Source organism: Ursus americanus, unplaced genomic scaffold (genome assembly GCF_024610735.1).
Source record: "Ursus americanus isolate L20-20 unplaced genomic scaffold, mUrsAme1.1.p SCAF_65, whole genome shotgun sequence".
NCBI classification, from domain to species: domain Eukaryota; kingdom Metazoa; phylum Chordata; class Mammalia; order Carnivora; family Ursidae; genus Ursus; species Ursus americanus.
In genome coordinates this window covers 440,270-458,397 of record NW_028273647.1, presented here as the reverse complement: position 1 = coordinate 458,397, position 18,128 = coordinate 440,270, and the positions used below count along the sequence as shown (strand labels likewise).

General features: G+C 44.7%; 1 protein-coding gene across 13 annotated transcripts in view; it reads right to left on the bottom strand.

Moving 5' to 3' along the window:
* Positions 1-672: 672 nt before the first annotated feature.
* LOC148106761 (ral-GDS-related protein-like) overlaps positions 673-18,128 on the bottom strand; it is a 130,233-nt gene continuing 112,777 nt past the window's right edge. For 10 of the 13 annotated variants that reach the window (XR_015723519.1, XR_015723521.1, XR_015723524.1 and 7 more), the window contains one exon: positions 1,923-9,225. The gene's annotated coding sequence lies outside the window, so the exon portion shown is untranslated. Of the gene's footprint in view, positions 1,001-1,922; positions 18,082-18,128 lie in introns of those variants that run through there. The other 3 variants (XR_015723517.1, XR_015723518.1, XM_087860447.1) reach the window with 2 other exon arrangements.

The following is an 18,128-nucleotide window of genomic DNA, read 5'->3' as shown; positions in this document are numbered from 1 at the left end:
TTGGGCCTGGTTCCAGGCTATGGAGCCGCTCAGCGAGGCTGAAAGGTGAGGCCCATCAGGAGCTGGGTCGGTGAGGTTCGGGGTGGACTCTTTCTGCTGGCCACTCCTGGGATCCTCCTTCCCTGGGCAGCCTCAGGCCTTGTTGCCGGGGCGCCAGACTCCAGCTGTGGGCAAACACTGGCAGGGACTCTTGAATGGAAGCTCCTGGGCAACTCACAGGTGTCCCTCTGTCCTTAGCTACACCCTGTCCTGCCAGCTGGAGCCCCGGTCCTAGCTGGTCAGCAGCACTCAAGAAGGAGAAGAACTGGCCGCAGTCAACCTCAGGACTGAGCAAGTGTCCAGTGGCCCTGCAGGGATTCCTCAGCAGCTGCATCCTTGTGCCCATTGTCTCCACACCCCTTCCCCCCATCTATTTCCTTAGGTAGGGGGCACCATTTAGTTGTTTTAAATAGTACCGTGATAGATTTGCATGTTAGGAGATTAAAGCCCTTGTTTTGTTTTAGAGCCCATGTGTGTGGTTTGGGTCTTTTACTTCCTGCAGTAATGGAAAACTTGCACAGACTCTCATATTCGTTCCTGACCTAGGAAATCCCCCAGAGTCATCAGCTACTGTACGTGGGAGAAAGGAGAAGTGCCAGCCCTTCTCCCTAGCCACTGGAGGGCACCCCCAAATCCCCCTTACTCAGAGCACGGGTCCATTTCAGTCAATGAATTTGGGCAAACAGCAGAGACAGCCCCTCAGAACTCCTGAGATTTAGAGGTTGCAGGGACTTTCCCAGGAATAGCAACAACCACTGAAAGTGGGAGTCCTTAAGACTTGTACGCCCCAGAACTCCTTCCTGCCCCAGGACTGGGGTTGCCTTTCTCCGCTCTAAGGCCAGGAAGACTGTGTCCTGCTTCTTCCATTGAGATGCTTTTTTGGTTTAGTGTTTGGTTTTGTATTGCCCCCGTATTTGGAACTTGTCGTATTGTAGTTCAATCTCTGGAACTGCATCAGCACCTAGTGGGGAAAAACACGGAAGGAGATCAAATCCTGCGTGTGAAGGGGACAAAGCCAGAGGAAGATAATTTGCAGATGGACTCAGGGCAGGCACGACTTTCCAGCCTCAGTCTCCCCGTTGGCCGTTTACCAAGTTTGTAATCTTTCTGGGATTCTTGTCAGTGATCTCTGGATTCCCTTTCCTGCTTGTTTTGTGTGTTGGGAAAAGATGGGAGGGGTACCTTAAAGGGCACACCTGAGCCTGGTTCCATGAACATCTATGGTGACCTAGGAGCCAGGATTTCCAGCCTTCGTGCATCTCCTTATGCAGTTCTTCTGAAGCAGCAGTTCCCTCCAGGCCCCAGGCTCTGTGTCCGATCCATGGTAGCCACTGTTCCCTGGCTGGCATCTGGTGGATCAGGGATGGGTTCTCTCTTGCCAGGATAATGGGTCATATCGTTTTTTTTTTTTAAGTTTTTTAAAACTTATTGGACAGAGAGCGATAGTAAGAGATTGAACAGAAGCAGGGGAGTGTGAGAGGGAGAAGCAGGTTTCTGTTGGAGCAGGGAGTCTGATGCAGTCCTGCATTCCAGGACCCTGTGATCATGACCTGAGTCGAAGGCAGAAACTTAAAGGCAGAGCCACGATGGTGCCCCATGGCCCATATCCTTGACCAGAGAAACCCACCCTCTCCTTGGTGGTCAAGGGGACTTTTAGGTCCATGTTGTTCTGAAGTCCATGTCTCAAACATTCTCTAGTTTACACACTTAGTCTCAGTTTCCACTCTTACACCAATTTGTCCAAAATTGGGTACTCAGCTTGAGCCCCCAGACCTACTGAGTCCCCTGCACATTGAAAGTGAGGAGATGAGAAGCATCTAGCATGCACGTGGTTGCCAAAACAAAGCAGAGGTAGGAATACTTCTATCAGACAAAACAGAATGAAAAAAAAAAAAAGAGTAGTAAGACACAAAGAAGGACACTGTGTCATAATCATGGAGACAATGCAACAAGAAGATAGAACAATTTTAAATATTTAGACACCCATCATAGGGGGACTCAAATACTTTTATAAAATAGTTAATAAGCGGTGCCTGGGTGCCACAGCGGTTAAGCGTCTGCCTTCGGCTCAGGGCGTGATCCCGCCGTTATGGGATCGAGCCCCACATCAGGCTCTTCCGCTATGAGCCTGCTTCTTCCTTCCCACTCCCCCTGCTTGTGTTCCCTCTCTCACTGGCTGTCTCTATCTCTGTCGAATAAATAAAATCTAAAAAAAAAAAAAATAGTTAATAAAAAACAGCAGGCAACTAATTGACTGTAATGCAATACAGTAGGGGTTCTAACACCCCACTTCTATTAATGTGGACTTGATCCAAAATGAAAATCAACAAGGAAACAGTGGCTTTGGGTGATGCACTGCTTTTAACAGACGCATGCAGAGCATCCCGTCCTAAAACAGCAGAACACTCATTCCGTTTGCGTGCACATGAAACGTCCTCCAGAACAGATCACTATTAGGCCACAGAACAAGTCTCCACTAATTAAAAAGATGGAAATCATAGCATGCATCTTTTCTGACCACAATGCTATGGACTAGAAATCAACCACAAGAAAACACCAGGGAAGACCATGAATACATGGAGGTCAAAGAACATTCTCCCAAACGATTAGTGATTCAAGCAGGAATTCTAAGATGAAGTAAAAATTAAATGGAAGTAAAGAACAACGATAAGACATGGGTCCCAAAACTTTGGGATACAACAAAAGTGAATCTTAGAGGACGGGTTACAGCAATACAGAAGCAAGAACAATCTCCCATCCCATCACCTGACACAAAGGGATCTAGCATAAGAACAGCAGAGAGCTCTAGAGCAGGGGATCAGCCTTGGCGCGTTGGAGCTCTTGCTGTTGGGCCCATGCATAGCTTCCGTCCTTGCTCAATTTCCCGGCAAGGATGGTGTTCTTTCCCTTCTTCCAGAAAAATTCCCATCAGGGCCACTGGAGAATCAACCCTTTATGGAATTCTAGAATGCTAGAAACTGCCAAAAAGGCCCAGGAAACAACCATGCCTTCCCCATTTGGTATACCAAGGTGCTGATTAGCTTTCTCTTTGGGGAACATTCAACAGTGGTTTTTTGAGACATCATCTTAGGCCTGGATCCCCTGAGGATCTCATGAAAATACAGATTCTGATTCAGTAACACTGGGAGGGACCTGAGACTCTGCATTTCCAACATACTCCCAGCAGATGCCGAGGCTGCTTGTCCACGGACCACACTGAGAACAAGGAGCCAGCGGGCCATTCGACAAAAGTTATCTGTTTCACCAGTGAAAACAGAATTTTCAGCAACAGTTTGGCTACAATGAGGAGGCCTTTTTATTGTCAGGAAGATAAACAGCCAGGGCAGGTCTTTGTCCACATCGGCAGGCCTCTCCTGCTCTTCTCTTCCGGGGTATATGGAGGCAGGATGGAAGGAGGTCAATAGTTTATGAGCTTCTTTAGTTCAGTGGGTTTCCTTCCTGTGCCCTCCCGTATCTCTGCGATGTGTGCAGAGCACATAGTCCTTTCAAGAGGGGTGGCCGAGGCTGAAAGGGGTAAGGTGGGAGCCTGAGCTCCTGAGTCAGCCCTGACACGTGGGCAGAGGCAGGCGCTAGGGGCCACTCTGTGTGTGGTGCACGGGCTCACTTGGAAATCCGCTAAGTGGGGCAGATGAGCCTGAGAGGTGTGGCATAAGACACTGCTATAAACTACACTGATTTCCCAAAGGATTTTGCAAGTGCTCACAAAAGTTTGAACCTGAGCCCTGTGAGTCCTTTAGGAACAGGGAGATTATGGTCAGGCTTTGCCACAGCCTAAGGGTGAGAACAACAGGGCCTTTGTGGAGTGAGGCATTCATATTGAAGATAAAATATTAGCTGGGTGGTCCGGGATAATGAAGGCATTTATTACCCCGGCCAAGCACAGGTATGTCAGCCTGATCCTCAGACTGCCTGTGGAGAGTCTGGGTTCATGAGGTCTCCAGAGGGGTGAGGCTGGCCACGTAAAGAGTTGGGATAAAGGCACCAATGACCAAAGCGGTTCAGGAGGACGAAAGAGTTGTGACCTGGGGATACAATGGAAGGATGGAATACCATTGCCCTGAAACTGAGACCGGTTTCCAAGAGCGTCCTTATAAACTCTGAACGACAGAGAAAATGGTCTCAATCCAGCCTCACAGGGAAAACACGTACCAGAAAAACAATGGACATCTATGAAGGGTTTAGGAAGCCAGGTGTCCCAGTGACCTGAGCACAGGCCCACAGTTGGCATGTGGGAGGACAAACCACTGGGTTGGCCATGACCTGAAAGTGACCTTGGAGCAGCCCATTGCCTTTCATTTTCCTCGTCTGCTGGGGACAGAGGTTGACTCTAGGTTCCGGAGTTGGCAGGCCTACAGCAGAAGGCAGATCAAAGTACATACTTACTCCATTCCATTCTGTTTACAAAAGATAATTTGGGGGCCCCTGGGTGGCTCAGTCAGTTAAGCGTCTGCCTTCAGCTCAGATCATGATCCCAGGTGCCTGGAGTCAAGTTGCACGTCAGGCTCCCTGCTCAGCAGAGTCTGCTTTTCCCTCTCCCTCTGGCCCTGCTCGTGCTCGCGCTCTCTCTCTTAAATCAATAAATAATGAAAAAATATTTTTACAGAAAGACAATTTGGAAGCCTTGGTGGAATACCTCTCTAAGAATGCCAGTTAAGGAGTAGAATTTTCCAGAATAGGAGTACCAAATGGGCCAGGTACCACACCCCCTTATCAGCTCTAGGGGAAAATTTTTTTAAATTTTTTTATTATGTTATGTTATTCCCCATACAGTACATCATTAGTTTTTGATGTAGTGTTCCATGATTCATTGTTTGCCTATAACACCCAGTGCTCCATGCAATACGTGCCCTCCTTAATACCCAGCCCCGGCCTAGCCCAATCCCCCACCCCCTCCCCTCTGAAACCCTCAGTTTGTTTCCCAGAGTCCATAGGGGAAGACGTTTTTAAACAAACACAATTTGATGAGTTTTGACACATGTATATACCCATGATAATGAACATAGTCATCATTCTCAAAAAATTCCCTGATGCCCTTACAATCCTTCCCTTCCCCAACCGTCCCGTCACCAGGTAATCACTGGTCTACTTTCTGTCTATTTTTATGCAAGGGTGCTCTTTATTTTTTTATTTAAATCCAATTAATTAACATATAGTGTATTATTTGTTTCAGAGGTAGAGGCCAGTGATTCATCAGTCTCATATAATACACAGTGCTCATTACATCACGTGCCCTCCTTAATGCCCAGCACCCGGTTACCCCATCCCCCACCACCTCCCCTCCAGCAACCCTCAGTTTGTTTCCTATGATTAAGAGCCTCTTATGGCCTGTCTCCCTCTCTCTCATCTTGTTGTATTTTTCCTCTCTTCCCCATGATCCTCTATTTTGTTTCTTTAATTCCATGTATGCATGAGATCATATGATAATTGTCTTTCTCTGATTTATTTTGCTTAGCGTAATCCCACCAGTTCCATCTACATCATTGCAAATGGCAAGATTTCATTGTTTTGATGGCTGAGTAGTATTCCATTATACATACCACGTATATACATTCCATTCCATATATACCACATCTTCTTTATCCATTCATCTGTCAATGGACATCTGGGCTCTTTCCATAGTTTGGCTGGTGTGGACATTGCTGCTATAAACATTGGGATGCAGGTGCCCCTTCGGGTCACTATATTTGTATCTTTGGGATAAATACCTAGTAGTGCAATTGCTGGGTCATAGGGAAGTTCTGTTTTTAACTTTTTGAGGAACCTTCAAATTCTTCTCCAGAATTAGGTACCAGTTTTCACTCCCGCCAACAGGGCAAGAGGGTTCCCCTTTCTCCTCATCCTTGCCAACATCTGTCATTTCCTGACTTGTTAACGAGGTGGTATCTCATTATGATTTTGATTTGTATTTCCCAAGTGATATGGAACATTTTTTCATGTGTCTGTTGTCCATTTGTATGTTTTCTTTGGAGAATGTCTATTCGTGTCTTCTGCCCATTTCTTGCTTGGATTATTTATTCTTTGGGTGTTGACTTTGATAAGTTCTTTATAGATTTTGGATATTAGCCCTTTATCTGATTAAGACATTTGCAGATATCTTCTCCCATTCCGTGGGCTGCCTCTTAGTTTTTTTGACTGTTTCCTTGGCTGTGCAGAAGCTTTTTATCTTGATGAAGTCCCACAAGTTCATTTTTTCTTTTGTTTCCCTTGCCTTTGGAGATGTGTCATGAAAAAGGTTGCTGTCCTAGAGGTTGCTGCCTATGCTCTCCTCTAGGATTCTGATGGATTCCTGTCTCACACTTAGGTCTTTCATCCATTTGGAGTTTATCTTTGTGTATGGTGTGAGAGAGTGGTCAAGTTTCATTCTTTTGCTTGTAGCTGTCCAATTTTCCCAACACCATTTGTTGAAGAGAGCGTCTTTTTTCCATTGGGTATTCAGTCCTGCTTTGTGGAAGATAAATTGACCATAGAGTCGAGGGTCCACTTCTGGATTCTCTGTTCTGTTCCATTGATCTATGTGTCTGTTTTTGTGCCGGTACCATACTGTCTTGATGATTACAGCTTTGTAATATAGCTTGAAGTCTGGAATCATGATGCCTCCAGCTTTGGATTTCTTTTGCAATATTACTTTTGCTATTTGGGGTCTTTTCTGGTTCCATACAAGTTTTAGGATTGTTTGCTCTGGGTCTATGGAAAATGCTGATGGTATTTTGATAGGGATTGTGTTGAATGTGTAGATTGCTTTGGGTAACATAGACATTTTAACAATATTTGTTCTTCCAATCCATGAGCATGGAATGTTTTTCCATTTCTTTGTGTCTTCCTCGATTTCTTTCATAAGGTTCTATAATTTTCAGAGTACAGACCCTTTACCTCTTTGGTTCTGTTTATTCCTAGGTAATTTAATGGGTTTTTTGGGCAACTGTAAATGGGATCGATGCCTTCTCTTTCATCTGCCTCATTCTTAGTGTATCAAAATGCAACTGACTTCTGTGCACTGATTTCATATCCTGCCACTTTGCTGAATTCCTGTATGAGTCCTAGCAATTTTTGGGTGGAGTCTTTGGGACTTTCTCCATAGAGTACCTTGTTTGACTTCTTCTTTGCCAGTTTGGATGTCTTTTCTTTCTGTTGTCTGATTGCTGAGGCGAGGACTTCCAGTACTATGTGGAACAACAGCAGTGAGAGTGGACAGCCTTGTCATGTTCCTGACCTTACGGGAAAAGCTCTCAGGTTTTCACCATTGAGGATGATATTTGCCATGGGTTTTTCATATGTGGCTTTTATGATGCTGAGGCATGTTCCCTCTATCCCTACACAGCAGAGAGTTTTTATCAAGAAAAGATTTTGTATTTTCTTAAATGCTTTTTCTGCATCAATTGAGAGGATCGTATGGTTCTTGACCTTTCTTTTATTAATGTGGTGTATCACATTGATTGATTTGCAGATGTTGAACCATCCTTGCAGCCCAGGAACAAATCCTAAATGGTCACGGTGAATTATCCTTTTAATGTACTGTTGGATCCTATTAGCTAGTATCTTGGTGAGAATTTTTGCATCGATGTTCATCAGGAATATTGGTCTGTAATTCTCCTTTTTGGTGGGGTCTTTGGTTTGGGGATCAATGTAGTGCTGGCCTCATAGAAAGAGTTTGGAAGTTTTCCTTCCATTTCTATTTTTTGAAACAGCTTCAGGAGAATAAGTTATTAATGCTTCTTTATATGTTTGGTTTCCGCTGGTAGGCCATCTGGTCCTGGACTCTTGTTTGTTGGGAGATTCTTAATTACTGCTTCAATTTCTTTGCTGATTATGGGTCTGTTCAGGTTTTCTAGTTCTTCCTGTTTCAGTTTTGGTAGTTTATATGTTTCTGGGAATGCATCCATTTCTTCCAGATTGCCAAGTTTGTTGGCACATAATTGCTCATAATATGTTCTTATAATTGTTTGTATTTCTTCAGTGTTGGTTGTGATCTCTCCTCTTTCGTTTGTGATTTTGAGTCCTTTCTCTTTTCTTTTGGATAAGTCTGGCTAGGGTTTATCAATCTTATTCTTTCAAAGCATGAGCTCCTAGTTTTGTTGATCTGTTCTACTGTTCTTTTGATTTCTATATCATTGATTTCTGTTCTAATCTTTGTTATTTCTCTTCTCCTGCTGGCTTTAGGCTTTATTTGCTGGGTTTTTTCCCCATCTCCTTTAGGAGTAAGGTTAGGATGTGTATTTGAGAATTTTCTTGTTTCTTGAGAAAGATTGGTATTGCTATATACTTCCCTCTTAGGACTACCTTTGCTGCATTCCAAAGGTTCTGAACTGTCGTGTTTTCATTTTCATTTGCTTCCATTTTTTTTTTTAATTCTTTAATTTTCTGCTTGGCGCCTTCATTCTTCAGTAAGATGTTCTTTAAGCTGGGGCGCCTGGGTGGCACAGCGGTTAAGCATCTGCCTTCGGCTCAGGGCGTGATCCCGGCGTTATGGGATCGAGCCCCACATCAGGCTCCTCCGCTATGAGCCTGCTTCTTCCTCTCCCACTCCCCCAGGTTGTGTTCCCTCTCTCGCTGGCTGTCTCTGTCTCTGTCGAATAAATAAATAAAATCTTAAAAAAAAAAAAGATGTTCTTTAAGCTCCATGTATTTGTGGTCTTCCAAATTTTTTCTTATGGTTGACTTTAAGTTTTACAGCATTGTGGGGACACCTGGGTGGCACAGCTGTTAAGCGTCTGCCTTCGGCTCAGGACGTGATCCCGGCGTTATGGGATCGAGCCCCACATCAGGCTCCTCCACTATGAGCCTGCTTCTTCCTCTCCCACTCCCCCTGCTTGTGTTCCCTCTCTCGCTGGCTGTCTCTGTCTCTGTCGAATAAATAAATAAAATCTTAAAAAAAAAAAAAAGTTTTACATTTTTGTGGTCTGAAAATATGTAGGGAACCATCCCAGTCTTTTGGTACCTGTTGAGACCTGATTTGTGACCCAGTATGTGATCTATTCTGGAGAATGTTCCATGTGCACTTGAGAAGAATGTGCATTCTGCTCCTTTAGGATGAAGTGCTCTGAATATATCTCTAAAGTCCATCTGGTCCAGTGTGTCATCCAAAGCCCTTGTTTTTTGATGCAAAGAGTGAGATCTTGTTGATTGTTGATCTTCTGCTTAGATCATCTGTCCATTGCTCTTTGCAAACTGAAGGGTAAGAAATCAGAGAAAGACAAACCTTATGAGACTCTTGACTCTGGGAAACAACCTGAGGGTTGCGGAAGGGGAGTTGGGTGGGCGGATGGGGTAACTGGGTGATGGGCATTAAGGAGGGCACGTGATGTAATGAGCACTGGGTATTATATGCAACTGATGAATCACTAAACTTCACCTCTGAAACATATACTGTACATTAATTTTTTTTAAAAAAAAGCAGGTAGATAGAGCAATGGAACAGAAGAGAGAGCCCCCAAATAAATTCACACATACATGGATAAATGATCTTTGATGAGGGTGCCAAGAGTACACAATGAGGAAAGGATAGTCTCTTTAACAATCAACAGAATGAAAAGGCAGTCTATAGAATGGGAGAATCCAATTGCAAACCTTGTATCAGAAAAGAGACTAGGGGCCCTGGGTGGCTCAGCTGATTAAGCATCCAACTCTTGATTTCAGCTTAGGGCATGATCTCAGGGTTATGAGTTCAAGCCCTGCTTTGGGCTCCATACTCATTTTGGATTCTGCTTGAGATTCTCTACCTTGTCCTCTGCCCCACCTACTACTTGCTCACTCTCTCTCTAAAAAATAAAATCTTTAAAAAATAAAAAAGAGGCTAATATCCAAAATATATAAGAAACTGCTACTAATCATTAAAATAAAAGTGTTTAATCCAGGGGCGCCTGAATAACTCAGTTGGTTAAGCATCTGCTTTCTGCTCAGGTGATGATCCCGGAGTCTTGGAATCAAGTCCCACATCAGGCTCCCTGCTCAGCAGAGTCTGCTTCTCCCTCTGACCCTCCCTCCTCTTGTGCTTTCTCTCGCTCTCTCAAAATAAATGAATCTTTTAAGAAAGTGTTTCACCCAACATAAAAATGGGCTAAATATTTCAATAGACATTTTTCCAATGAAGAAATACAAATGGCTGACAGACATATGAAAAGCAGCTCAGCATCATTAATCATCAGAGAAATCCAAATCAAAGGACAATATCATGTCACCTGTTAGGATGGTTTATATATATGTTGGTAAGAAAATGGAAATTTGAACATTCATATACTGTTAGTGAGAATGTAAAATGGTACAGCCATTATGGAAAACAGTACTGAGTTTCCTCAGATAATTGCAAATAGAACCACCATATGATCCAGTAATCACATATCTAGGGATACATCCAAAGGAAATGAAATCAGTAGATGACCCTAGTATTTGTTATGATAGTCACCAACTCCTGTGTCGTGTTGAATTCAGAGGAAATAATTTTATCTTCCATCACTATTATGTTAACTATAAACTGTAAGTGTCCTTCATCAAGTTGACAAAGTCTTTCTTAATTCTTATTTTGCTGAGAGTTTTTAAAATCTTGAATGTATGTTGAATTGTCCTAAGTGCTTTTTCTGTATCTGCTGAAATGATCAAGATTCTTCTTCTTCAGTCCATTGACTTGGGAATTACTGTATCAGTTTCCCATTGCTGTAACCAATTACCACAAATGTATTGCCTTCAAACCTCATAAATATAGTGTCTTACACTTCTGCAGGTCAGAGTCTCATATGGGCCTCACTGGACTAAAATAAATACGTCTGTAGGGTGTTCCTTTTTGGAGGCGCTGGGAGAGAATCTGGTTCCTGGCTTTTTCTAGCTTCTAGAGGTTGTCTACACTCCCTGCTTAGTTGCCCCTTCCACCTCTAATGCCAGCAATAGCTGACTGACTGCCCCACATCCTAGTGGACTCTTCTGCTGCACTTCCACTTTTAATGACCTTGTGACCACTTGGATAATCCAGGATCATCTCCTGATTTTAATGTGAGCTGATTGGCAACCTAATTCCATCTGCAACTTTAATTCCCCTTCCCCATGTAAGGCAACATGCGGGCAGATTCCAAGGATTAGAACATGGACATTTGTGGGGGGCATCATTCTGCTAGAGATGGTACCCAGGGCTGAGTGTCAAGGAGCAGGGACATATATGAATGCAGGAGCCCATCTCCCCATGGTGCCTAGGGAGAGAATAAGAGGGACTTAGGGTTGCCCCTTTCTGGAATCTCAGGGAGCAGAGCTCTTGAGCATCTATACACGACCTGTGCCCCTCTCATTGTGCTCCTCACTTTCTGCACAGATGAGAGCTGAACTTTTCTGGGTGGAAGATTTGTGGGGGGCCCCTCATTCAGCTCTGGTCCACTCCCTCATTCACCCAACTCACTGTTCTACTTGTCCCTCCCCCATGCCAGGGTCTGTGGTCCAGGTGGGGTTGACTCAGCCACCCTCAGTGTCCAAGGGCCAAGGAGAGATGGCCACCAACACGTGCACTAGGGGAGCAGCTCAGCTTCAGCAACACCTGGGCTTTGTTGCCAAACTCCTGACCCCCAGATTTGCAATTGCCTCTCAGAAGAGCTTCCTGGGCTCCAGGTCAGGCAGCCAGGCTTCTTGATCTCTGGGCTTCAGCCTGGAAAAGAGGCTGATTATTACTGCTTAGTGTGGGACAGCAGCTTGATGCCTACATTGTCCTCAAGGCCCACAGGGAAGTGAGATAAAAACCTGTTGGCTGTCTGTACCTTCTCACTGTCCAGAGTTATTGCTGTCATTTTGTGGCCAAGTGGCTGCTGCTGAGTTCTGGAGTAGTGTAATGGGGGCCGTCCTTTCTCCTCTGGTTCTCTGATACTGTGTGGTTGATGCACCCCCATTTCTAAGATCCTGGGTATGGTTTGCTGACCCAGCTGTCCACAATTTCTGGAGCTTTTGGTCAGATCACTCAGTCCTGCACTGGAAGTATTGGTGTGGATTATTATGTTAGTGACTGGAACCAGCTTTGCTCTGGGAAAAAAATGCAGAGTCCCTCTTCTTCCCTTGAAAGTTCTGCTTCCCTCCAATTTCCTGATACCATATGTGTACACCCAAACAACAGACCCAATCAACCCTTGGGTCCAGTATCAGGCAGAGGTTAACTGGCGTGTGCCAAAGAGGGCTGGGTGGTCCCTCCCATTCCTCAGAGTGGAGCACCCACAAGATGTGCTTAGCGCTCTCTCCCTCTCCTTGAGGCCTTCCCTATTTTGTCCCCCAATCAGGAATGATGGAGAGAGAGCAACACAGGATGAGGTGAAGGGGATCCCCCTGACTGCCACAGTGGAAAGTGGGTTGGTCTTGGCTGATCTGTCATGGACTTTGGTCCTTCTGCTGTTCTTTTTTTTTTTTTTTTTTTTTAAGATTTTATTTATTTATTTGACAGAGAGATAGGCAGCGAGAGAGGGAACACAAGCAGGGGGAGTGGGAGAGGAAGAAGCAGGCTCCCAGCAGAGGAGCCCAATGTGGGACTCGATCCCGGAACGCCGGGATCACGCCCTGAGCTGAAGGCAGACGCTTAACGACTGCGCTACCCAGGGGCCCCTTCTGCTGTTCTGAATCTGGAACAAGTTCTCTCTGAGGTTGGGTTCCCTCTGGATCCCCCTCTACAGTGATCTACAATGGAGGAAGAAGCTGTGGAGGTCACTTCACTGAGTGCAAGGCTGTGGAAGAGGCTGCAGTCTTAAGAGGAGGCTCCTGGGCAGTGAAGAGACCCCACTCTGGGAGGAGGGGATAGTGGACAGGTGGATGGGCATGCAACTCTCTCTCCAAGGTCCCCTTCTGTATGTACATCTGGCCCTAACACAGCAGGAGGAGTTGTGGGCCTGCCTTGCCACAAACCCCTGGGGTACATCAGCTGTGGGAGGCCATCAAGGGGAGGGGAAGGATCTGCATGACTTCCCTGTCCTCCCTTTGAGTGGGGCCAGTAGGTAAAATCGACTTTGGGCCCCGCGGGAAGCAGAACTCGAAGGGTCTTTCCATCACAGCCTCGTCCTCTTTCCTCCCCACTCCTCTCACTCTCTGCTCAGGTGATTTGTTGACAGTGGATCAGGGGAGGCCCTGCCACTTCCTTCTTATAGACATCATATGACCTCAGACTCACCATCCCTGTGTCTCTTTCCATTTCAGGGCCCTGGGCACAGTCTACACGGTCTCGGGAATCTCAGTGTCGGGGTCTCCTGGACAGAGAGGTGCTGTGTCTCGCACTGGGCTCGCAGTGCGTCATTGGACTTTGGCACAGGATGAATGCTGTCCTCAAAACTGTGACCCTCTGAAGCCCCCGCACTTAGCTTCCTCTGGTATTCTGGTGATGCATGCTGCTTCAGTTAGTTGTGAAAAGTCCTATTCAACGGAAAACTGAGTATATTTAGAATGATGTGTTCATTGAATAGATCGATGTAAGAAGTGACCTCTAAGGATTCATGTGTGAGTTCTTTTCTCTAGGAAATTGTCTTGATGACTCATCCCATGTCTTCCGTGACTGTAGGATTAACCATGCTTTTTTGCCTCAATTTGGACAAGTCACTTAACTCCTTTGCAGGTAGGCTGCATGCAGAGGTGACCAAACTTATTTTACAAGTTTGGACTAAATGAACAAATGCATTGACTGCTTAGGACATGTGGAAGACCCCTGAGGGTGGGTCTTTGGAAAAACCCTGAGAGACCGTGGTCAACCTGGCCGGGAGGGCAGTGACACCACAGTGCTACTATGTATCCTACATCCTCTAGACTCCAGGAGAGACATCCAGCTGTAGCCACCCATGTTTTAAGAAAAAGTGGCAGGGAAAAAGACAAAATGTCAGACACAAAAGAAAGAACTGAGAAAATAATGCCCATAACATAGGTTGACTGGGGTTGACTGTGACAATGGAGAGAGACAGCTGTGACAAGACAAGGATCTCAGAGCTGCAGAGAGGCGCATGCCTCTCTGAGTGATCATGCTTTGCTCAGAGGACATGACCCAGTAATGTGAGACTAGGCTGTCAGTAGGCCACCAACCAACATTTAGTGAAGGGTAGCATGACAGATACATCCCAAGATCTTACATGAATACAACTTTTCTCTCTCCTCACAAATGCCCCCTTGAGGAATGACTGTTAGTCCTGTTTTCGACATGAGGAGACGTCTCCTAGAAATGTTTTTTGATCCTGCTGTGTGTCATGTGGTGTGAATGGCAGAGCGAGGCATGGTGCAGACCATGCAGATTCAGATCCTGCACCCTCCCCACTGCAACGTGTTGTCCTCACTGCACTGTCTCTGGAGAATCTCTGTCCCGTTCACCAGGTGCAAGGAGGTAAGTGCAGGATTACTGGTAAGAACTTCACATTCTCTCCCTCCATGGATCCTAATTATTCTTGGGAAGATATACATAAAATAACCACACAATAAAAAGGTCAACTAATAGGAGATCCCTGAAAAAGATGACCTGGGCACAGCTCTAGTCAGGGAGATTTTGAGAGGTTCTCTGGAAGAGGGGCTGACTGAACCCCTATCTGAGGAATGCATTCAGGGTAACTTGGGGTGCAGCCTGGGTAGTGGCTGGAGTGGGCAGTGGAGGAGGAGGTGATGCCTGCAGAAAGAACATCGTATGGATGGAATCAGGAGGCGATGAGGAAAGTTTGAGGACGAGGCGATGGGAGGTCAATGTGACTGGAGCTGTTTCGCAGTCAACAGACAACTCGTAACCAACCAAGCAAACCGCATGCTGCCTAGACACAGCTCAGTGCGGTCAACTCAAAGCCACAGTAATGCTGTCGTGAGGCTCAGACTTCCACTGTGACATGAGGCCCAGCGAGAAGCCGAGTCCTTCCCAACCCGTCTGCTGCACACACGTCAGTGTGATGTACGTGTCTGGAGTGGTCTCCAGGCAAACAGGATGATGAAAATCAGCTACTTCCTCTTGACTGCTCTAGCGAGGCCTTGGGCAATTTGGAGCAATTTTACATGTATTTTTTTAATTTTTTTTTAAAGATTTTATTTATTTGACAGAGAGAGAGACAGCGAGAGAGGGAACACAAGCAGGAGGAGTGGGAGAGGAAGAAGCAGGCCTCCCGCCAAGCAGGGAGCCCGATGCGGGGCTCGATCCCAGGCCCCTGGGATAATGACCTGAGCCGAAGGCAGACGCTTAACGACTGAGCCCCCCCGGTGCCTGTACATATATTTTAAAGATACAGTGTGGATTTAGAATGATAGGCAGTTTTACACCATATCTTGGAATCTCTGTATATCTTCATGTTTTCTTTCTATATAGTACAAGCCTTATCAAGATAAGTAAAATATACATGACCAAAGATAATTGATTTTATTCCCAAATAACTTTCTCTATGACTGTGAAGATGAATTAAGTAAATTTACAAGTTCAAGAAATCATACATATATTAAATATCCAAACTCTACCATTACAAAATTGTGCATATGATAAGCTTTAGTTTTTTTTAAGTTGGAGGAAGAATATAACAACAAAGCCCTGTTTAATGACCTAAATTCAACCTGAGGATCTGGTTGGTCACTATTATCCAGAGGTGCCACGTCATATTATTCAGTATACGATTTTAAGAAAATTCTTTTATTTTTTTAAAATTTAATTCCTTTTAAAGTGACACTCTATTTTGAAGCTGAGTTTCATGTCTGTGACCTAACAGTGTGCACACAACTGCATGAGGAGTCTCTCTGAGACACAGTTTACGTTGAACTGTGATTCCTGCAAACACCTGAGGATAATCAGTCATGGACTGTGGCTTGAGTATGAGTATGATGTGGTGAGTGGCTTTAGTGCAAATGGCAGCTTAAAGACCTCCAAAAATTCTCTCCTCAAAAAAAAATCAATGAGGAAACTGGCAAAAATTGCCACCAACATCTTAAGAACTCTGGAAATAAACTCAAACTTGCAGCAGTAGAGGGAATGTTGATACTGGTGGAAGAGGGAGGAAAAAAAACAGGTGAGTCTCAGTCAGAACCATGAGTTTTGTGCTGTTTTAACATGGCCTAGTCCCATCCCCTGCCCTGTGGCTCCAGAGTAGTTCAGAAAACTAAAGCCCATGTTCACAGTGAAAGACAGCAATGCGGCAGCCACTGGAGAGAACAGAATGGGTCCGGAGCTCCCTCAAAACCTCATTTCTAGAGAATTACCACTAATGGGTCTGAGGGATGTCTGCAAGACCCTACTTGTTTGACTGTTTGTGTTTAATCTCACTTGGAGCTTGCCCAGAACAAAAAGCCTTTTCCCAGCATAATTGTCAAAAAAGAAATTATAGGCAGTTGCTTAACTTGTGGTTGGTTGGTTAAAGTGATAGATATTAGTTGGAGCAAACAATAGAGTAATAGAAAGCTTACAAGGACCACCAAAAAATGAGATTTCCATGAGGGGATCTGAAAAGTTCTGACTTATTCTTACGAATCTAGAACACTGTAAGCATACCCAGGAGAGACCCTAGAAGGCCCTTAGCTCTCCCCCTGCCTGACCTGGATGTTCTGTACAAGCAACAATGAAGGTTTTCAGCTACCAGCTGAATTTTGAAGATACGATTCAACATGCTCACGAAGCCCTTCGACAAAGACTGAATGATTTAGTTCTAGGCTGTTCGTGAGATCTCTCTCCGGCCAATAGCTGACCGCCATAGAGCTGAGCAGGGACTACAGTGGTCACACGTGACAAAGAATACAGACTTTGGAGAATTAGTTCATTAAAGTCACTAATGAGAAAGCAATGACAAAAAATAGCAAAGCCAACAAATCCTAGGGAAGAGTGAGAATCCGATTTCTAGAGTTGTCATATGATATTATTTTAAATAACCAATTTACAGTCCCCCTCCCCAGTAACAAGATACCTGCAGGGAAACCAGAAGTCTGACTGTGCAGAAAAAAGTTGGCATACCAGGGCCAAGTGTGCTTTCCTATGACAGGCCTGCTTGTCAGACTGACCCTGTCTGAAGTCTGGGAACTTGGAATCAAGAGGGTCCCCACCATTCTCTGGTAAGTGTGGCTTGCTGTGCCTAGACTGTTGGTGCAAACCCTGTGGTTTATGCAGAACATATCTTTGCTGATAGAACTCTGAAATTCAGGTATGTGCGAGGCAGAGGGTGCCTAAATGACCAGTTCCCACTAAAAACCTCTGAGTACAAAGTCTCTAATGAGCTTTCCTGGAAGATGTTTCACACTTTATTGCTGGAGGAATGAAGTGTACCTTTGTGATGCCACTGGAGCAGTTCTCTTGAAAGCTTGTGGCTGGTTTTCTCTGAACCTCCCATGCACCTTTCCCTTTGCTTATTTTGCTTAGTGTGCTTTCACTGTAATAAATCACAACTATCAGGATGGCTATATACTGAGTTCAGTTAGTCTTTCTAGAGGGACGGATGTTGGAGGTGCTCTTGGGCTGTCCCCCACACATAAGCTGATATACAAGGAGAAAAAAGCAATGAATACACACTGTCCCTAAGCAAAGTCCAGACACTGGACTTACGAGACAGATACTTTGTATCAGCTCTTTTAAGTATATGTAAAGAATTAAGGGAAATGATATTTAAAGAACTAAAACATAGTATGAGACTTATATCTCTCCAAGTAGAGAATAACAATAAAAAAGATGTGAATTATAAAAGAGAAACAGATATTCTGGAGTTGAAAAGTATAGTAACAACTGAAAATGTCACTAAAGGGGCTTGTATTCACTTCCTAGGACCGCTGTAAGAAATTACTACACTCTACATGGGCTAAAACAATAGAAATTTACTCTTTCACACATCTGAAGGCTGGAAATCTGAAGTCAAGCTATAACTTAGGCTCTGTTTCCTATTGAAAGAGCTAGAGAACTATCTTTCCTTGCCCCTTGCTATCTTTTGGTAGTTTCTGGAAATTCATGGCTTTCCTTGGATTGCATCTGCATCACTCTAAACCCTGCCTCTGTCATCACATGGTGGCTTTCTCCCCTCTGTGTCTGTGTGTCCAAACCTCCCTGCTCTTATAAGGACAGCAGCCATTCAATCAGGGCACACTCTAATCCAGTGTAACCTTATCTTTTTTTTTTTTTTTTAAAGATTTTATTTATTTATTTGACA